Here is a 23,239-nt window from a genome sequence, read left to right as displayed (position 1 = left end):
AGCTCCTTATGCCACGGCAAACTGGCTGACACTGACGGCGGCGGTGCACAAATGCTGCGCAGCTAGCACCATTCGACGGCCAACACCGCGGTTCCTGGTGTGTCCACTGTGCCGTGCGTCTGATCATTGCTTGTACAGCCCTCTCGCAGTGTCCGGAGCAAGTATGGTGGGTCTGACACACCGGTGTCAATGTGTTCTTTTTTCCATTTCCAGGAGTGTAGTACATGGATCTTGCAGAGCTAGGGCTATATTTCATTTTTGACAAATGGATCTATGCCGACATTTGTAAAAACGGCGACGGTACGTTAGTCCTTACTAATGTAAAATTGCCACCTTCTGAAGAAGACAAATTTATATTTGTCGAAACCTAGGTAAAGAATACTTTTTCCATTGCAACTGGTCCGCTGTTTTTAATTTTATTACGTGGAACCGTTGCTGTTGTGCAGCCATGTTTAAAATATTAAAGTGGTTCATATTTAACAGAACAGAATATCAATGTAGTAAATTTAAAGAAGGAGCAGCAGCTTGTACCATCGACTAGGTTCACATCCCGGCTTCTGTCCCAGTGATGGGCACTAGGGACGCTGCTTTCGGCCACATACTTTCGGGTCAGCCTCAGGAGTCGGCCGTCCGCCTCAATTAGCCGCAGCGACCGCCAGTAAAACATTTACTGCGGTCGACGCAACGACGGCGACGGCCGCCGCCCACCGATCGCGTCCAGCGGCCGCATTTAGACGTCACTGCTCCATTATGGAGGCCGCGCCGGGCTGTGCGGCAACCGTATGGACGTCGGAGTGCGGCTGGCAGCGGGCTCTCAGGCGGCCACGCCGCACTTTACTGCGGGCCGCGCGCCGTAGGTTGCGGTTGTAAGGCGCGATACACGGCCGCAGCCGGCTCGGTGGGCAGAGCGTAAAACGCGGCACCACGGCTGCAGATCTGCCGTTGCGAGTGGCGCGCCCACCCTCCCCCCCCCTTCCGGCACCGCATTTACGGGCCGGCCGCACGTCCGTGGCAGCCGTTTTATGCGCTCTGGTTATCTTGTACTCGAGTGCGAGCGACTGGCCAGGTGACGTAAAGTGGCTAGCGGGCACAGTAAAGGCGCGGTTGCGCGTCCACTTGCCGAAAGAAACTGTCACGTAAGAGACGAAGGAGTTGCCGTTACGGTTCGAATCTCCGCAAATGTAGAGCGCTGCTTTTAGAACGTATGAATGTTGCAAGCTGGAATCTCTTAAAACTGCAGTCTTCTGTATCGTTTCGCCCGCGGCAGCCGAAGTGAATTCAGAAGACACATAAATTCTCACAAACACAAAATATCGACACATTTAAAATTCACACAAGAGTAAACAGTTTCTATTTGTAAATCTTAAATATTACATATCATTTATATCTTTATTCATAATTAGTAAACTTCCGTCATTAATTTAGAGGCAGTAATGGAACATACGAGGACTATTCGGAAAGCAAGACACGATCGGCCGTGAAATGGAAATCACAGCGAAAATTCGACAAAGCATTGCACAGCTATGTTGGACAATATCTCTAGTAGGCCAGTAGACAGCGCCACGTAGCTCTTCTCAATTCTGAGCGCACAGTGAGCGAGCGAAGATGCTTAGTAAACAGTGTCTCCCGTCAAATATGGGAGCCTGCCGAGAGATTTCGCATTATTTCATGCAACCTCTGGCAACGTAACTGTTACGCAGTTCCTTCTTCACGACAGTTCTCGGCCGCACACTGCAGGGACAATGATGACGCTCCTGCAGCGGTTTCGATGCGAAGTGTTTGATCACCCACCATACATCACGCACTCGGCTCTCTCTGAAATCAACCGCTGGCTTTGAAGCCAACGTTTTGACGCAGACTACGAGCTGCAGTCCAGCGTACAAAGTTCTCGGAAAGCACAGGAGGCTGATATTTATGACGATGGTATTGGAAACTTGGTACAATGTTACTACAGATGTCTAAGCTGGAGCGGTGAATATGTAGAGAAATAGGTGGAGGATGTAGCCAACTATTAAAAATAAACCAGTTTTGATTTTCCCTGTGGTTTCCTTTTCGCGCCCGATCGTTCCGTAACTTCCGAATAGCCCTCATACATATTACGTCATATAAAAAGGAAATAAGTAGAATATTATAGTGCCAATTAATACATGCATAGTCTAGGCAGAGTGGATGTGGAGCAGGAAAGCTTCTGTGAAGTTTGGAAAGTAGGAGACGAGGTACTGCCGCAAGTAAAGCTGTGAGCAGGGGACGTGAGTCGTGGTTGGGTAGCTCAGACTGTGGAGCTCTTACCCGCGAAAAGCAAAGGTCCCGAGTTCGAGTCTCGGTCCGGCACAGAGTTTTAATCTGCCAGGAAGTTTCATACCAGCGCACACTCCGCTGCAGAGAGAAAATCTCATTCTGGAGTGTGGATATAATTTTCGATTCTCAGAATGGTTCTGGGTACGTACATCGTTTTTTCCAGCTAACTAAAAGTGGTCTCTAAACCTGTAAGATCATATTGTCTGTGACATTTTTACATAGCTTAGCATGTGCTAGCCGGTGACACATTACAGTACTTTTGTTGTTACATGTCTTTCTTGATGGATGGGGTGTTGACATATCGTCCCAACCATGCTAGCAGTGAAAACGTAATAATTAATATCGGATGAGTTGTGCATAGAGTGGCGTTAATGGGCACACGAACGTTACGTTGGGTAGTGTTTAAGCAATTCTATAGTTGGATATTTTATTTCACTTGTAAATAATAATTAAAAGACTGAATTGGAGAATCTTTCGCGATGAGCAGAAATTTTTACGGGTCCAGATGTCAATAAACGCAATTCATCACAGTACCCGTTCTTTGTGTGGGTACCAGCACGAGAAATAATTTACGTCTGGCTTTATTACATTTACAGCCAGATTCGTACCTCCTAAGCCAACACGGACAAATTGTACCTTCTTTTGAGTAAATTTATGAATTTTTTAATTTGTGAATTATGTCCGTGAGACAGAAGGACATAGCTGGGGTCTTCTATCGTTTGAAAATTAATAAACTAAATGGAGATAACCTTTTGTTGCGGAGAATATTGTCATCATTAGCTTTTGATTCTGTGTGGCAGTTAATTACAGATGTCACGAGCAAGAGGTACACATTTTCATGATCAGCCATGCATAATTGTAAACTGTATCCGTTCAAAATCTCTGATTGCCTTCAAATTATGTAAACTGTATTACTTTGAAAATACAAATCGCGACCATGAGAGGATCCTCTAAAAAAAAAAAAAATTATATCACTGTCTTAGATTATTCATCTTCAAACAATTGAACACAATGAATATGTTCTCCTCAGAAACAAAGATCTAATTCACAAATTGACTCCCATTTATTCTATAGGACCTACAGTTTGCTCTTGTCTTCAGTAAATATCTGATTATCAATATAACAAGGTCAGCTTTAAATTGTTTTGCATCTCTGTATCCACACTGAGTATTTAAGAGCGAATTTCATGCATCACAGACTGCATGCAGCTCAACGTAAATGACATGTTGATCAGAGACAGTCAAGAGCTTCCTCTAACCGCTAGAGAAATTCATCTCTCCTAGAAATAAGGAAGTGCTAATATATCTGAGGTAAACACCATTTAGAATTATGTATTCCACGAAGAAAATTTCTTTATTTACGCCACATTCTGTTCTGGGACAGCTATTCTCATCGTCATGTCTTTTGGACGAAGCACGTTTTACAACGCATCGCCTTGAACAGTAATCCAGTAAGATGCCTTGTTTTCATTCTCGTTGCCTTATTTTATCATTACTTCTTTTTTCCCCTTTTTGCAGCGTGAAAGGTAACAACTTCTCATGCTCTGAAAAATGTGACATGTGATCGTGAAATTTTGCTATGATGACACTTTACAATGGAGCGAGTAAATGCCACGTTGGCTATTTTACATTAATGGTGTATCATCCTAGACACTGGACCAATGACAAAAAGGTTGACGATATCAACATGATATCCCTTTACTGTAGCAAACTGAATTTTTACTAACGCCATTCATTATGCTAGAGCAGTTTAAACATCAGAAAGTAAAAATAGCTGCTTAAAAACAGTTATTACATTTAGTATAAACGTTGTGTATAGGGTTCTTTTCAGCAATCTAATTTTGGGCGAAATATCATTAATACACCTATTTGGGATCAACAAAAACAAAATAAGGGAAAAATATTTTAAATATTTTAATACCTTACTATTATTTAACGCTAATTGATTTTTAATAGCTTGTTTTTGAATTCATTGAACCACAAATTTAAGGCTGTGCCTCAAAGTTATTGGCTTCCTATGGTCAATGTTTAGAAATGGCCCTCTTATATAGGACCCACGGCTCGAAGGAGTTACTCTAGTAAATGCAGTTCACTTCAATTCTGAGTTATTAAATTCACATGTGACTAACAAGTAATCGCACAACGAATTAATAAATATGAGGACTGACCCACGAAAATTTTTTCAGTTGTAATAAATCTCGCGTACCTTAACTAAAAATACTGAATACGCCGCCGATAGTACAGTAAAATTCAGAGTGCGAACAACTTGTGATAAGATATAGAAAAATTATTTCACCCAACATTAACACAAACCCAAATACAATATTCATAAATAAGACCTTGTTGCTGTCGTATTTATAGAAGCTTACGTGCTTTCGGTGTGGTGTATTACCGTGTTACTATGTGCCTGCTCATTACTCCTCTTCCATCTGGACATTTACAAGGGCCTGAAATCTGTTTGTGTCGATAGCGAGAAACAGATCACAGCACATAACAAATGGGATGTATGTGGCTGGCTCTGAGCACTATGGGACTCAACTGCTGAGGTCATTAGTCGCCTAGAACTTAGAACTAGTTAAACCTAACTAACCTAAGGACATCACAAACATCCATGCCCGAGGCAGGATTCGAACCTGCGACCGTAGCGGTCTTGCGGTTCCGGACTGCAGCGTCTTTAACCGCACGGCCACTTCGGCTGGCCAATGGGATGTATGTATCATGGCGGATTTACACAGATGTGATTAAAGAGAAACGCATTAACCAATTCCATCTTGAATTGGTGTACTTGTGTCAACACTGATGGCGTGCCTCTCTCCAGCGCTTCAGCCTCAGCATATGCTGTAAGATGGGAACAACAGTTCGGCGGCCTAATCTACACACGAGCCATGTTCGTTTGCGAGCTAACATCCCAGAAATGTTCGGCCTCACATGCTGTTCCCCTTCATTGAAATGTCTTGGCTCAAACTCGTCTAGGTGTTGAACCGCACATGTCGCATTACACGCCCTAAATTAGACACTTGTAACCCTTTGGTTAAAATGTACTGATTATGGCAAGTTTGCGAAATACAAAGTTAATATAACATATAATAACAGTAATAATAATATCAAGTACTAAATTAACGACCCATAAATGAGATACGTCCCTCAGTTCCGATTTGGTAAGAATAATGTTTATTCAGAAAGAAAACTAATAGAGAAAGTGGTCGTATTTAGAGTTACTGTTACAGTCGAGTGCATATGCATTTGATACAGTTCGATCATTTGCAATCTCATCCCGAAACACAAGTCCGACACTCCACCTCGTCATATATATTTAACACTGCTACATCCCTTGGCGATAAACTGCTTCTACGGGGTTTCCCTATGACGTAGGTTCTCGTCTATCTCACTCGCACACTACAGCGCTAAGGCCTCAATAGGCAGTAAGTAGACGCCTGTGAGTTTCCCTATCTCGTAGTCAATCTGTGCTCTTCGTGGCACACGGTCTTCGACGACAGGATTTGTTTCAAAATTCCGGAAGTATGACTCTTTCGGCCATATACTTAAATGAGAGCTAAATGCTCGTTAAATAACACATTGCAGGCAAATTTTAAAGAATAGAGCTCGTCTTCGTTACTTTTCGCTCGCCATATTATTGACGATTTTCACTGAATAGTAAATTTTGACTACGGGTTATGGGTGTGCCTTGACCCTAATGATACCAGCTATTAGCGAAAATCTTCCTAAAATCATGCCTTTCAACAGCTGCAGTTGCCTAGAATGTAAAACAGTTTGAGGATAAATCAGTTTACTGTCTTTTATCGAAACAGTATATTTTGTTCAATGTTCACAAGCACAAGAATAGATATTAAAGTAAACGAAGTTTGTCATATAGTTCTCAGCACTCGAACCAGTTAAGAGATGATTTTCAGTCTTTGTTCCAATTCACAAGAAGTGAAGTGCTCACCTTAAAAGGGAAAATAATCTTGAACTTTTGCCACGCGGTTTTCTAAAATATAGTGGGTGGCACACTAAACAGAACATGTAGAACGAAACACGGGTTTTCCGGATAAATCCATAATCCAAGTAAGTGCACTGTTACACAGTTTCACCAGTTATATCATTCGACCGAAACAGAACAATGTCAGCCATTTTTAACGTCATCGGAAGACAGGCGGACGTGAACAGACTCACAACAGGGCGTAACATGTATTACGACTGAAAACGATCGAATAACCTCGGAAGCAGATATGTCGTTACTTATATATGCACGGTTCGAACGGCGAAGGCAATGCTTACTCCAAAATTGCTTCTAGCATTGGCAGCAGTGCCCAGCCAGTACCCTTTATGACTACAAAATTGTTTATGCAGTTGTTAGTTGAAGACTAATAACGATACCAATTTTTCTATAGGTATCTATGTATTTATGTTCTATAATATCCTTAGCCTGACAACCCTTAAATTTCGAACTCCAGAATTTTCCCGACTGAACCAACGGTAGATGGAGGCCCCCGAACTGACTTTGTTTTAATTCTGAACTGTTTTAAAATTTAGGGTATATCTTACTTCATTATCATGTAATGAATATAATGTTGTCACTTTGGCTATGTATCGTAATAACAAAGATTAGCTAAACTAACACATCAGGTACATTAGGTACAAAAATTGGATTTTCTTTAATAATTCCAAAAGTAGATGTGTCTTCATAGAAACTTCTATCATCTTTTAATGGTAAAATGAACCTATTCCTAGAAATTTAACTCTGTAGCTTTCATATTACGTCTTACAACACTTCAAAAAAGTGAAATAATTCAAAAAGTAAAAGATGTTGCTTCCTGAAAACTTCTATCATGTTTTTATGATAAACTGAATCTAATACCAAAAGAATAACCTTCTGGCGTTAATATTACGCGCCTCTTAGAATTTTGCAAAAAGTGGATTCTCGAAGTAAATAACTACTAAGCCACGCTGAAATTTTTAATACTTAACCCCTTCATAGTCTTACACAATATGACTAAGTTTTGAAACAATATTTCAACATTTACTTCTGTGTAAGTATGAGGGGGTGCCGTCTCTTTGTTCGTGGCTCATGGCGTACGCCAGGCAGTCTGACGGACTGACCTTGGCTAAGCGATTGGGAAAAAAATTAATACTTGACTCGGCTCACTAGCGCTGGCTTGCTTCCCAACACTGTCCGCCTCGAGAAAAAACACCTGAATTCTGAGATCGGACAACGGAGGTAATCATAAATGAATAAAATGTTTTAAAATTATTTTCCGATATATGCAGAAAGTACATCGACGAAATTGGAAAGCATTACCGCCACAAACCCTCAGTCCAATGTTTGTTACACTTTGCGAAGATGTCATTATATAATGGATATGAACATCAGTATGACTTATGAGCCCAATGCACGAATATATTCCTGTATTCGTTGTAGAATGGATGCAGACAGCCTTCGAATGTCGTCTTGAGAAATTTCTAGATAAGCCTGAAGCACATGCACGAAAGTTGGTGGCTGGAGGAGGGTATGAAAGAGAAATGCTCTGTGAGTGATAAATCAGTGACCAAAGAGGACAGTCAAGAACCTGTACATTTCTCAGACGTTTGTGGTATGAACTTCAGTGTTACCCTGGTATGAGAACTGAGTTTCTTGCCACATATTGGCGAGCATTCATCCTGCCTTCAGTAATTATCAAATCACTCCAGTTGTCATATGAAATGGCTCGCCACTCAATGATTCCATGAGTTGGGGAGGTATTTCTGCTTCCAATGACCATACGCCATGTCGCTACAGACACAATGATATCGATCTGACCACCGCAGACAGAAGTGAGACTTATAACTGAACTACACAGAGATCTAACCCACGTCCGACTTCACTCTGGCTCTTCACCATGCAACCGTTTAATGTCAATGGTATGGAGCCGTGCAGCGATGCAGATAACTCTCATTGCCCTTCAGAGACTCTGTGTGCGGTACACCGTCCATCCCTTAGTGCAACGGTTCCAAGAAAGCTTCCAGTTGCTCTCTATTGAGGAACCTACTGTGATGTTCATGTGGGTGATGTTCTCGTCGGTTTGAGGAGAAAAATGAGGCTGCTGACAATTCTGACAAGGCTGCAGTCCTCCTACCTCTGTCACCTAGCTCTACCACGCCTTCGGATGACCTCCGTGTTGCCATCTGTCGGCTGGTTGTTTCACCTTGGCGTCACCGCTAGTCTTCTCTTCACGGGAACAAGCTCCGGGGAATTAAGAAATTAAACTTCACCCAATCTCTTGGCCGACCTGGTCTCGGCCTCCTTACGCGAGGAGACCATTAAGCTAAGTTGCGAACTAGGCATTGTCGTTTTAGCCACCGCCATTTGTTAAGTGGTGACCCACGCCACTTCGTGCTCATTGTTGTCAACCTCTGACGGTTCGCCGTTTGATGAGCAATTGCTCTTTATTTGACCACCTACATTCTAATGTATGTTGGCCGTCTTAGTAACCGGCTGTTTTAATGGACGACGCGTGGGCTGTCGAGCGCGTTTTACTTTTTATCCTTCGTAGCAATATGGCAGAGAACATTTAATCTTTGTTTCGGGAGCTCCGCTGTCTCTACAGCTTATTTTGTGGATCGCTATCCACGAGGAAGTCCTTGTTTACAGATCGCTTCCCTTCCATCGATTGGGCTCAAGGTATAGTCGCTTGTAAGTGCGTTTCCTTCTTGGTGATGTAAGGTTATGACGTGGCCGCTTATGACCTTAGTTGTTCTTGCGCCCTAAAACAAACAAAAAAAAGTAATCCCTTCTGGGTTCCATACAATTTACTCCAGGGAACGTCAGCTGTAGGGGTGCGCATGCCGTGCGCCAGGCTCTCCAAGGGTGACTGCAGACCGAGGAAGAGGTCAGTCTGCTTGAAGAGCGCGGTACTCCTTTAGAAACCAACCGAGCTTGTTTTCCGGCTGGAACGCGCAGCCTGAGTCGTCGTTGTAGCACGGACGATCACACCCGCGTTCCGGAATACATCACATCAACAGCACACGTCAGTCGAGGACCAGGCAGGAGGCCGTGTGGGGGGGAGCAGCCCAGAGAGGAGGTAACCATCGGCCGTGAGAGGACGATCTATGAGAGTCTGCTACCACCTGGAAGGCCCCTTCTGAAAGGCTATAACGAGTGAGCTCGTTTTTGAGCAGTTTTAAATCGCGGTTGCTCGGCAGCCTTTCTTTTTTCTTTCATCTGGAATGAAGTGACCACGTCTAGGCTTTAGTTTGGCGGGAATGTGGTGTTGTGTTTAGCTGCGGTTCTAAGTGCTGTTCGGTTAGCCCTGTGGTAATATGAAATGTGCGGAAATCCACTGGCTATGTCAACGGTACAGCTCAATCTCTCGTTACCCACATTTACTAAAGAGCTTCATTCTTGTTCTATGTATCTAATAAGCTTTTAAGGGTCAGAAATTCTACGTCTTGACCAGTGATACACCTGTCTCTCGCGTAATACATTTGCGAAGTAGTTTCAACCACGTTCTCTGTATTTAAAACGTTTTTCTGGCTTGTTTAAATCATTACAGTGTAACACATGCTAACTTGGTTTCCTCATGCAGTTTTTTTCTGCTAAATACGCTTTGCTTATCGTTGAGTAAATTGCTTGCATTAAGAAACTGCTGTATATTTGACTCCAACTTGCATTTCGTGGAACAGTTATTGTGCATTCATTGAACGGTGGCGGGGACGGGCGTCATCTTGTTAACCCGGTGCCAGACTACCTTTTGAACGCGATTAAAAAGACATCATACAAAGTTTTGCATCACCTCGGTTGCGAGAGTTCCGGAACCTGTACAGAAAATTGGAATAGAGATCAGCATAAACATCAACTCCGCTCCTTTAATTGCTCATGAAAACCAAACATTGCACGTTGTACAACCATACAGTGCGAACTTCAGAGGTGGTGGTCCAGACTGCTGTACACACAGGTACCTCCGATACCCAGTAGCGCGTCCTCTTACATTTATGCATGCCTGTATTCGTCGTGGTGTACTATCCACAAGTTTATCAAGGCACTGTTGGTCCAGATTGCCCCACTCCTCAACGGCGATTCGGCGTGGATCCGTCAGAGTGGTTGGTGTGTCACGTCGTCGATAAACAGCCCTTTTCAATCTATCCCAGGCATGTCCGATAGGGTTCATGTCTGGAGAACATGTTAGTCACTCTAGTAGAGCGACATCGTTATCCTGAAGGAAGTTGGTTCAAATGGCTCTGAGCACTATGGGGTAACTGCTGAAGTCATCAGTCCCGTAGGACTTAGAAATAATTAAACCTAACCAACCTAAGGACATCACACACATCCATGCCCGAGGCAGGATTCGACCCTGCGACCGTAGCCGTCGTGCAGTTCCAGACTGTAGCGCCTAGAACCGTTCGGCCACCCCGGCCGGCCTGAAGGAAGTAATTCACAAGATGTGCACTATGGGGGTGCAAATTGTCGTCCATGAAGACGAATGCCTCGCCAATGTGCTGCCGACAGAGTTGCACTATCGGTTGGAGGAAGGTATTCAAGTTTCGTACAGCCGTTAGGGCGCCTTCCATGACCACCAGCGGCGTACGTTGGCTCCACATAATGGCACCCCAAAATAGCAGGGAACCTCCACCTTGTTGCACTCGCTGGACAGTATATCTAAGGCGTTCAGCCTGACCGGTTTGCCACCAAACACGTCTCCGACGATTGTATGGTTAAAGGCATAAGCAACATTCATCGGTAAAGAGAACGTGAGGCCAATCCTGAGCGGTCCATTCAGCAAGTTGTTGGGCCCATCCGTACCGCGCTGCATGGTGTCGTCGTTGCAAAGATGGACCTCGCCAAGCACATGGGGAGCGAAGTTGCACATCATGCAGCCTATTGCGCACAGTTTGTGTCATCACACGACGTCCTATGTCTGCACGAAAAGCGTTATTCAACATGGTGGCGTTGCTATCAGGGTTCCCCCGAGCCATAATCCCTGGGTAGCGGTCATCTACTGCAGTAGTAGCCCTTGGGCGGCTTGAGCGAGGCATGTCATCGACAACATTGCTTTTGTTCACTCCGAGACGCGTGGACACTTCCCTTGTTCAGAGCCCTTCCTGGCACAAAGTAACAATCCGGGCATGATCGATCCGCGGTATTGACCGCCTAGCCATGGTTGAACTAGAGACAACACGAGCCGTGTACCTCCTTCCTGTTGGAATGAATGGAACTGATCGGCTGTCGGAACCCCTCCGTCAAATAGGCGCTGCTCATGCATGGTCGTTTACATCTTTAGGCGGGTTTAGTGACATCTCTCAGCAGTCAAAGGGACTGTGACAATGATACAATATCCACAGTCGACCTCTATCTTCAGGAGGTCTGGGAACCGGATTGGCTCTGAGCACTATGGGACTCAACTGCTCTGGTCATAAGTCCCCTAGAACTTAGAACTACTTAAACCTAACTAACCTAAGGACAGCACACAACACCCAGCCATCACGAGGCAGAGAAAATCCCTGACCCCGCCGGGAATCGAACCCGGGAACCCGGGCGTGGGAAGCGACAACGCTACCGCACGACCACGAGATGCGGGCGGAACCGGATTGTTGCAAAACTTTTTTTGATATTTGTTTGATCTCATTTGGGAATGGATTTACACGTTATTCCGTGTTATTTTGCACCTTGACTTACCTTTAGATTGGTGGGTAACTCATGTGGCTTTATGAATGGTTTGATCACTAAACAGCGAATGTTTTCCGGCGTATTTTAACTTATTGGGCAGATGTTTTAAGATATATAGATAATATGTTTTAGAAGTGTGTGTGGCGTGGCGTGCAGAGTAATGGCCGATGCCAGGGTTTGAGTTCTGTCTCCTGATTTTTGCTAGAGAACGGGCTAGCTGTAATTCAGCAAGCCAACTGAGTTTCTTACTGTATTTTCCTAATTCTTATATTCTTTATTAATGTATCGCAACATCTTGGGGCTTAATAAATGGTTTTGTTACGAATGATGATCAATTTCACATTTCCCGTTCTTTCCAGTCCCCAAGAAACCAGTAACGGCTGGCCACGAATTGTTACGGTTGCAAGGAATGGTTGCTTACGGGAGTAGGGATTATTAGTTAATTAATTGTGCTTGCTTCGTGTGCTTGCAGGTGTGGTCGGTTGTACTACGGAGGCCAGCTGAGTGGTGGTTCGCTAGCTGCCTTCAGAAAGAGCAGTTGCAATATGAACTCCGTAAACGCGGTCAACCGGAAGAGGAAATCGTTGCTGAACTTTGCACACGTCTACGCGGGGCGACGGCATGCAGGGATATAGAGTGCAAGTTCAGATTAGGCACTGGTTCCACCACATTAAAGATTTGGGTCTCGTTATTAGTGATCCCCAGCAGAAATTGGCTGTTAATGATTTTGAGGATAAGGTATGCAATTGCAGATGAGACTGAATATATTAGAACGAAGTGGAAACCCGGGGCAACTTGAGGAACAATGTTCATTATTACTGCACTCGTAAAATACGAGTGACGCTCTAGCGTGGGATGTGGGAGTGCTGGTGGTGGTGGTATGGCATCATTTTTCTAAATTACGAAACGCTCCTTTAAAAGCATCTCCATTCACTGTATACAACGCCTGATAAATTTTTCGTGCTTTTTTTGTAACTTGTAACTTCGGAAAAGCAGGTGACGTGTCTTAGGTATGATGGGATGTAATTTCTCAGCTCCAGTATTCGTTGTGTATAGGATTCTTAGGTGAAATGATTAGTTTGTTTCGATTGAACGTGGCTCCTTGCGTGAGTGGCGCGGAAGGTATTTGAGTGAAATGTTGTCGGCTCGGGCTGAAAGTGATCTGGTCGTTCAATATTTTTCCATGTTTCAGGGGAATAGGAAATTTGGATCGAATACGTATGTGTAATACGCAAGGCGGCCATAGTTTTCGATGTTCGTCTTCCGGAATCTGAAGATGTTGCCAGTACTTTGCAAGGTATGAAGCCGGAGGAACGTCGCAGGTTTTATTCACTGAGAGGCCAGTAACGTACAGCGATTTGTTCCATTTTGTTACCGGCGTTGAAGGTATTAGGTAAGGCGACCTGACGCGCGATCCGACAGAGGCTCTGACCAGGCAAGTGAAGGGGCGACGAGTGAAGGTGCTCCTGCAAGAAACGTTAGCTTGGGAATGGGGAGTTGCTATCGTCGTGGTTTATGGAGACATTTCGCCCGTCAATTGCGCTAAGCGCAAGAGTTCGGTATGTAGCTGACACCGTAAGACGGTGTCTTAACCAGAACTTGTAATAAGGTGCGGGCTGTAGTAAAAAATCAGCTTTATTTTGGGTAGGCCTCTATTAACGACAAAACAGCGTGAGACATGTTACATACGGGCGGTAGTACTTCTTTATTAAATTACCACTGGCACTTTAGGCACCAATCAATGGTCTTGCCGCAGTGGTAACACCGGTTCCTGTCAGATCACCGAAGTTAAGTGCTTTAAAGCTTGGCTAGCATCTGGATGGGTCACAGTTAGTCTGCCACGCGTTGTTGGCAAGCGTGGTGAACCCAGCTTTTGCGACCAGTTGAGGAGCTACTGGATTGAGTAGTAGCGGGTCGGGTCATGAAAATGGAAAACGGCTGGGAGAGCGGTCTGCTGACCACATACTTCTCCAGATCCGCATCCAGTGGCGCCAATTTTCTGAAGGTGACATGACGGTCGGTAGCTACCTTTGGGCCTTTCGAGGCCTATTGAGTTTAGAGTTACCTTAAGGCACTGGTTCGTGTGTAAATTTTTTTACATGCGTCCTGTTACTCAGGCTTGTAGAACAGTTAATGGGCAGCCATTGCCTTCACTTGATTTAATCACTGTTTATTGTAAAATAGGTGTTTTCTCTTACCCTTTGAATCTGATTGTTCTTAAAGGTCTGATAATTAATCTGCTGTTGCGTTGTGATTATGTTAACAAGAATGGTTTAGTCTTGGATAACGCCGATAGCCGATTTCATTTTAAGTCCAGGCTCCTGCAAAATTCATTATTACGTATCCGGAGTATGTAGCGTGGTTACAAAGTCCTGAAGGTTGGACGTAACCCATTTCTCGCCTACTGAGGCGAAAACCTTTCTGTGTATTTTGCGGGAAATTCCTGATGTCTTAACCGACAAGCTGGGAGCCACCAGTAAGATAGAGTACCGGATTCTCATTCTGATCAGATCGCTATACAGCACTGACCTTACAGACGTAGATCTTCCGTCAACTTATGGGGAACATGCTGCACGATGGAGTGAATAGGCCGTCCACTTCGCCGTACACCTCTCCGATGTTCATGGTCGCCTAGGGGAATGGGTCAGGCTATGGGCCGGTTGTAGACTATCGTGCTTTAAACCACAAGATCGTCTTGGAGTCAGTCCCTCTGCCCGATTTACAGATACTTGATGTGGTTCGCTGGGACGCCGTGCTTAACTTATGAGTAAATTAAGCGTGTTATCGTATTCCGCTAGAAGAAGTTTCGAAAGCGATGACGTCCTTTTCGACTGATTGTAAATTGTACACATTCAATGGAATGCTGTTCTGATTATCAACCGGTGCCGCAGTTTTTGTCCAGATTGTTCGATTCTGTTATGGGGGATGTCAGGTTTAAGTTCGTTTACAACTATCTTGAGGAGGTGCTCATCTTTAGTAGACCGTTCTCTGGACATTCTGAACACCTGCGCTAAGTCTTTACGTGGTAATGGGAGGACGAACTTACCGTCAAGTTCCCTAAGGTCCATTTGGCTCGCCAGGAAATCTCTATCCTGGGTCACATACTTCCTGCTGCTGGCATTAAGACTCATCAATCGCTCACCGGCACTACCCATAGCTTTCGATCACTGATACCCAAAAAAGAGCGTAGCCCGCTTTGCGGTATGTGAAACTTTTTTTAGGAATTTTGTCTCTAGTTTGCGGACCTATCTGCTTCCTTAAATCAGTTGCGCTAGAAGGACAGGGAATTTAAATGGACCGACTGTCAACAAGCTGTTTTCAACGCCTTGAAGACAGCATTGAGTGACGCCTCTGGCTTAAAGATCCCTCCTTTTGAACGGTCATTTATTGTTTAAATTGACACTTGTAACTCTTGTGTTGTTGCCGTACTCTTACTGGAGCAGAACCGTGATAATCGATGGGTGGTTTAAGTGACCGAGGTCTCTTTCCCCAGCAGAAGCTGTGTATTTGGTGTATGAGTTAGAGGCCTTTGCCGTGCTATTGGCGCTTGAGGAATTTAAATTCTACTTGTACCGTCGGGAGTTTGCTCCCGAAACAGATAATCAGGCTATCAGTTGACTTTTAGTGCAAACCCTAAGACCGGTTGGATCGCCGGCTGGGCGGTGCGAACCTCACCATTCCACTTTTCTTTGGGCACATTAAGGGTGACGAAAACGTAGTCGCCGACGCCCATAGTCGAATTTTTAAAGGGGGGGGGGGTGAGAGAAGGGGAGTGTATGAAACTGTCCGTAAGATGAAAGAGGCTATTAAGTGCCGTCCTTAAATAAGGGTGTCAGGAGATTACCGGGCAAGTTCGGGCTTGGAATATCGCCAAACCCGATCCTAGGGGTCGCAGGTGACTTCTCCAGTCCATTTATGTCGAACATCTCATGGAGTGGCTATTCATTCAAGATGTGGGACCGTTATCTCTCAACCAGGTCCACAAATATATTTTTGTTGCTATGTAGGCCTTTTCGTGCTTTATTTGCTCAAACCCCTAGCGTTGGCGTATCTACAGGAGTCGGCATACGGCATTTGACAATGTTTTTTCTCTGACTGGACCTCCCAAAGTCCCACTAAGTGATAATGCTCTGACGTTTGTGTCTGGGAAGTTTCTCAACTTCTGTTTCCAATAAGGCATAGCTCATGCCACCAACATGCTGTTTTATCCTCAGCCATCCTTCACTGAAAGAGTTAACCGTAGCTTAAAGGGCACATTGATTATCTTCCATGCCACCAACCGGACGAAATGGGATAGGTGGCTGAACTTAGCTTTCTTGCTAAACGCGAAGTTCATTCCAAGGCCCTAATGTTTTGTTACTCTATAAATTCACCACTGTTCAGTCTCTGCTCAGCAAACCATCTGTTGCCAGGAAAGGTTACTGCAGGAACTAGTCAGGACAACTGGAGAAGGGGCAAATTAAATTTATAGTGTTCCCACGAGAGAGAAGAGACGCGGTGCAACCGAGGCGGGGTCCTAGGAACTTTAAGGTGGGGGGTGTCGTCTCCATAAGGAACTTTTGGGGTCGTGCACAGCCTGATAAAAAGAAGCGTGGTAAATTGTTGGCCCGCTTTGGAGACCTCCGTCGCCTGCTCGAGGTGCTGATCACTGTCAATCTCACGACTGAGAATACGTGGACTGGGCGGAACCATCGAGGGCGTCTTAGGTTAAGGTTGGTGATTCTAGTTACAGCAGTTAGAGTTACTATATGTAAACCGCACGCTGGGAGTTGATTTTACGTGGGGAAAATGCCGCATGGATCGATAGCTTGCGCCACAGTCCTGGATTCCACAGATTTTACTTACGAGAGCGTCGACAGCTATGGGGTGCCGATGCCGCGCATCGGGGTCCCTTAACGTGACAGCAGGCCTCGGAAGTGGCCGATCTGGACTAGAGTATGTTAGCTTGAAGAAGCCAGTATGCCTTCAGCAGCCAAGCTAGCAAGTTTTCCTGCTGGGACCTCGACTCGGTGTCGGAGCACGGGCCGTGCGGAGTGGTCACGTGGTTAGAGGCGTCATGCACGCATTGCGCGGCCCCTCCCGCCGGAGGTTTGAGACCTCCCTCGGGCATGGGTGTGTGTGTTATTCGTAGCATAAGTTAGTTTATGTTAGTTTAAGTAGTGTGTAAGTCTAGGGACCGATGTCCTCAGTGGTTTGGTCCCTTAGAAATTCACACACATTTCAACATTTCCGTATCACGGCCGATCACACCGATCCCAACATACATGGGATCAACAGTGCTCGTCAGTCGAGGAGCATACAGGAGGCCACGTGGAGAGCAGCCCACAGAGGAGGGAACCATCGGCCGTGAGAAGACGCTCACAACGCCCCCTATGTGAGTCTGCTATAGCCAGGGAGGCCTCTGCCAAAAGGCTGTACCGGGTGAGAGCATTTTAGAACACATTTAAAACCGTGGTTCCTCTGCTGCATTGTGCGGGATGGAATAAAATGGCTAAGGCCAGGCATTTAGCTTCGCCTATACGTTTCGTTCCCTGTAACTGCGGCTTTAAGTACTATTCGGTTAGCTTTCTGGTAATTTGAAATGTTCAGAAGTCAGTATCTTGATCAGAGATATAGGTCAATCTCTCGTGGCGGACTGTTACTAAAGAGTTTCACTCTTGTTCTCTGTATTTAATGAGATCACTTTAAAATTCAAAAAGTCAACTTCTTGATCAGCGGTAGTGCACAGTCTTCCGTGGTGTAAATTTACTAACGAGTTTTGGCCTTGTTCTCTGTATTTGGCAGTTATTTACATCATTATTGTGCCCCAAGTGTTATCTGGACCTTCCCATGTACTTTCCGCCGGCTAAGTGCGCTTTGCTTATAGCTGAGTAAATTGTCTGCATTAAGAAATTGCCGTATATTTGGCTCCATTTCACACTTTACTGAAATGTTCTGTGCATTTATTGAACTGTGGCGGGAAGAAGCTTTACTTTGATAACTCGGCCAGACTACCATTTGAATACGGTTATATGATCCCGTTTCGGAAGGGGTCTATATCTTATTCTGTGTTGTTATATTAAACAGTAGCATCAAACCAGTCTCAGGACTGAAGACCACAACAACAACAATATTAAACAGTGAGATACCTTTTCACTGGTGCCAACTCATCTTTCCTTCTGAACTGTTTGTCTCTAAATACTGAGAATCTCTCGGAGTATTTGCACTTTATGTGGTTGAAGATATTTGTGTGTATGTTTTAGAAATGCCTGGTGCTTTTGTTACTCAACCAGTGTGTGTGGCATGGCGTCCCGACTAGTGGGCGACGCCAGGGTTTGAATCCTTCCTTCCGGTGTGCTGCTGGGAACGGGCCAACTCTTAACTCAAAAAGCCATCTGATCTGGTTCTTGTGCTGTTGTAATTCTTATAATGTTTATCGATGTATCACAGCACCCTGGGGCTTAATAAAGTGTGTGTTTACTACGAATGATGTTCAGTTTCCCATTTACACGCCCCTGGCAACCACTAACGGCTGAACACATATAATTTATGGTGTCAGCGGTAACCGAGGTCTCAGTCCAGCTTCCAGTGATGGCGCCGCGGCGAATAGTCGAGACACTCCAGCTGTAACCTCTGCCCGGATTTCTTTCTGGAAGTATCCGTTCCCACTCACAATATACATTGCCCTGCTTCCGTGTCGACACAGCTCCTTCTTAATGCATTAAACTACAGTGCAGTGTATATGCGATTTATCAGTATAATGCTCCCATGGACCTCATGTCAATGATGGAACTTTCTTAAAGTCTGGAAGATGGCGACAAGCTGTGCTCGCGGGGCCTCCGCAGGTGCTTCTAGAGATCTCCACCAGAGAAGTTCCAGTAACGTTAGACACACCCAACAGACATATTGTTCTCACAGTCTTCATCTGTGGATATGGCTTTTTTTCTGCACAGAAAATACAGGTACTGCAAACAAACTTGCAATTGGAGTATTAATCGACAGATCGTAAAGACACGGAAATACTGGAGTACCAGTTTGGTAGCGTTCGATCAACGAGTTAATGCTGTGGCGCATGCCGTCTGTATACATTTTAATATACCCCGTCAGTCCGAAAAGTTTCGACACTTGTTGAATAAAAAATTAACGTTATGATGGAGGATTCAGAGCTTCAGGTATTCTGCGTAGTCATCCCCCAATGCGAGTACAGCGCACACAACGTTCATTCAGTCATTTGAAACTGTCCTCCTTTGGGATGTTGTTCAACTCGCGTGTCCCATTGGCCTCAATGTCGGTTATGTCAAAAAGTGTGTGAATGCCTAAGGGACCAAACTGCTGAGGTCTTCGATCCCTAGACTTACGCACTACTTAAACTAACTTACCCGAAGAACAACACACACACCCATGTCCTAGGGAGGACTCGAACCTCCGGGATGAGGAGCCGCGCCGTGACATTGCGCCTCAAACCACGCGGCTACTGCGGTTATGTCAACAAAGCCTTGATCATTCAAGTGAGTTTCAACACTTTGTGTTGTTTCTCATTGTTAACACAATGTCTCGTCACTCGTCATCATTTCTTCCAGAAAAGAACAGATCGCGTTTTGCATTTCAGTCAAATAGCGGCAGGCATCCACACGTCATTTCTCTGTTCGGAACTTAAGGCGAGTGTGACAAATTTTTCTGGCACCTGTCTTTCTTTTTTCAAAACATTTTGGTGAAACTATTGAACACTTCATTTAGTGGCGTTAGACAACTGAGTTTGGTTCAAATGGCTCTGAGCACTACGTAGCAGTCGCGCGTTTCCGGACTGTAGCGCCTAGAACCGCTTGGCCACCGCGGCCGGCGACAACTGAGTTTGTTACACATTATTTTGACCATCAGCTTGAAGACTGGTGTCATGGTTCAAATGGCTCTGAGCACTATGGGACGTAACAGCTGAGGTCATCAGTCCCATAGAACTTAGAACTACCTAAACCTAACTAACCTAAGGACATCACACACATCAATGCCCGAGGCAGGATTCGAACCTGCGACCGTAGCGGTCGCGTGGTTCCAGACTGAAGCGCATAGAACCGCTCGGCCCCTCTGACTGGCCTGGTGTCATGCATACGTTCATGTTAGTCTATTGTGTGCAAAGTTCTTCACGTCAGAGGAAGACATGTAAAGCATATCCATTTAAAACTGCCCACTGCAGTCAAGCCTTGGTCTCCGTCTAACGTCTTTAGACCCGCAGTTTCGCCGGCCGGAGTGGCCGAGCGGTTAAAGGCAGTACAGTCTGGAACCGCACGACCGCTGCGGTCGCAGGTTCGAATCCTGCCTCGGGCATGGATGTGTGTGATGTCCTTAGGTTAGTTAGGTTTAAGTAGTTCTAAGTTCTAGGGGACTTATGACCACAGCAGTTGAGTCCCATAGTGCTCAGAGCCAACCCGCAGTTTCCTCCATTACCTTATTTACTGCCGCTTGATGAGTGAAGCTGTGTTCAATCAACTGATCTTTCCTTCATTCAAATTGTGCAAAATAGTTCTTATCTGTCTCTTTCAGTGTTTAACCGAGCTAACCACCTAATATTTATCTTCCTTCAATAGCGCGCTCTTCCCATAGCTTCTGTTGGCATCTTGTCTGAACTGTTATCATCCATGTTTCACTTCCGCACAAGGCTACACTCCAGATCAATACCTTGAGATAAGGTTTCTTAAAACTTCACTAGAGAAACGCTTCTCCTGCTATTGTCATTTTGTATTTTACGTCCTCTCCACTTTCACCATCGTCAGTTATTCTGTTGTCTAAACAGCAAAACTCGTCTATTACCGTTAGAGTGTCATTTCCTACTCTAATTTCCTCAGCTTCGCCCGATTGTAACTGAGTCTCATTTCTGCATTTTGCTACGATGTAGAATAATCATGCCACGATATTTCCTCTGACGGATGTGAATAATTTGGGGGGATTGTCGTACGCATCCAGTGCATAATTTCGACTTAGATCTCCCACTGCTCTTTAAAAATCTTCTCCCGTTATGATAATTTCTTTTCTGTTTTCATCTACTATCTAATTACATGTTAGTCACACTCCTGGGGACCCAGAATTTGAAGTATGCATATCAGTGTATGACCCAAGTGGTGCTCCTACAGTATATCAACAAGAAAACGTGGTATAATCTATTTGCTGTATAAGTAAGTAAGCACCCTCTTTGCTTACCGCCAGGAGGCATGCACATGCTCCAGTGCGATGACTTAATGGAGTTACCCGCGATTTCTATCTCACTTGTATACCACCGATAACCGCAGGATGGCCGCTCAAGGACAAGTGCTGTCAGTCATCTAGCACGTGCATGCTATGAGCAACTGCCAAAATTGAATATCACTTTGAGCAGTAGTGAGATTCTCTGTTCTACCAACCTACTTGCCCAAGAAGCATATCGCTCGTACTTGGTGGATACGGCGTTGGAACGTTGCGAGTTTCGTCCGCAGACTTCATGGGTTAAGTGGGATTAGTGGGTCGTAGTCATCGGCGCTTGTTGGGCTTTTTATTTGGGTGTGTAACTTAGTGTTTCGACTGTACGAAGGTATTCGGAGCTACCCACTGTGCTGAAGGATTCTTTAAACTGTGAATGTTTTATTGTTTTAATTTCAAGTTAACCCCCGATTTTATTTAGAGAGTTTGCCTGTTCCAGCTTGGCTACCTGACACAGCAAAGATTGTGCCAAAGTTATGCGGGGCTGGGTTGTCTAAATCCTGTCTATTGATATTGAGCCCTACTGGTATTTCATGAATACTATATGTTCACTTTATATGTAATTAGTTTGGCACTTAGGATTTATAGCCGGCCGGGGTGGCCGTGCGGTCCTAGGCGCTACAGTCTGGAGCCGAGCGACCGCTACGGTCGCAGGTTCGAATCCTGCCTCGGGCATGGATGTGTGTGATGTTCTTTGTTAGGGTAATTAGGTTTAATTAGTTCCAAGTTCTAGGTGACTGATGACCTCAGAAGTTAAGTCGCATAGTGCTCAGAGCCAGAATTAGGATTTATATAAGTTCAATTTTACTAACTGCTGTTTTAGTTTAAGCCATGTGGCTGTCGTTTAAATGCCATTCACACATTCTTTTATAGAACCATCCTGAGTTATTGGAACTTAAAACCAAGTTACGTAAGTCGGTATATTCTCTCTTCGCTGAGATTTGCTTTCTAGCTAATTACATGTCTGGCTATTTCTTCCTAATGTCTGGCTCTTTAGTGAGATAATTATTATTCTCTGATTAACGTAAACGTTATATTTTTATAGTTGCCTATTGTCTGTTATGATCTGGTATGCTTACAGATACTACCTGATACGTTAACCAAATATTTCTTGATGTTTGGTGTATTACTTTGGAAAACATATTAATTGGAATTTTTTTCTTTGTTGTAGCCACAATCATTACTGTCTACCTTCATGGATTAGGTTCCAGCTCCGTCATCTTAGCTTCATCGCTTCCTTGGGCGACCTATTCTCTTAGCTTTTTGGCTGTATGTTGCAATCCTTTTTTGGCTGTATGCTGCAAACCTTTTTTGGGATATCTGCTTAAATGCGCTCTGTCTACATGTTGCTTCCGTTTCTGCTTCTGTGTGCTGATTTTGTCTGTTTTGCAAATACTTTAAACTCATTTTTAATGTTTTCGTTTCTTAATCAATTTTTGTAATTTACATCTTATAACTGATCTTAGGAATTTCGTTTCAGACGTCACTATTAGATTTATGTTTTCCTTGTTTGTATCCTCGCTTCAGATTCGTGAAGTAGCACGGAAACAGCTAGTGTTTTATAGAATTTGTGTTTCTTTGGTTGTCTTTTTGTTTGTGTTTATTGTTGCCGAGACACCCTGTCCCTTATATCTTTACCATAAAAAAAAAATGTCGCAGCGCTGTTCTAGTAGTCCTGCTTCCATATTCTGCTTTGCTGAGTTTATTTTGAGACAAGCAGCCTTACTGAGGTGAAGTTCTAAGCAAGTTCATGATTTGAAATCTCACATTAGTGCTGATCAAAACTGAAATACTTAACGTGTACTGCGTATTTTTTGGTTCTTAATAAAAACTGAATTAATTCCACCTTTTCAGGTTTCGCGTGTTAAGAATAAAATTCGTAATAGCTTGCACCCGATATTAAATAACATTAATTTATCTTTTCTGGGTGACGTGTTATGTTTTATGTTTCTTGTGGCCCTGCACCTTTCCGCTCCCAGCTCCTCGCCCCTAACGTCTTTGACGTAATTGTGACATTTTCAGTCAGCTTCCATTGATTGCAGTTTGGTCATGTGCATGGTGGACAGCCTAGATGCAATCAGATGTGCTAAAAATT

Source organism: Schistocerca piceifrons, chromosome 1, assembly GCF_021461385.2.
Source record: "Schistocerca piceifrons isolate TAMUIC-IGC-003096 chromosome 1, iqSchPice1.1, whole genome shotgun sequence".
Taxonomy (NCBI): domain Eukaryota; kingdom Metazoa; phylum Arthropoda; class Insecta; order Orthoptera; family Acrididae; genus Schistocerca; species Schistocerca piceifrons.
The sequence above is the reverse complement of the archived record's forward strand: the minus strand, read 5'-3'. Positions refer to the sequence as shown.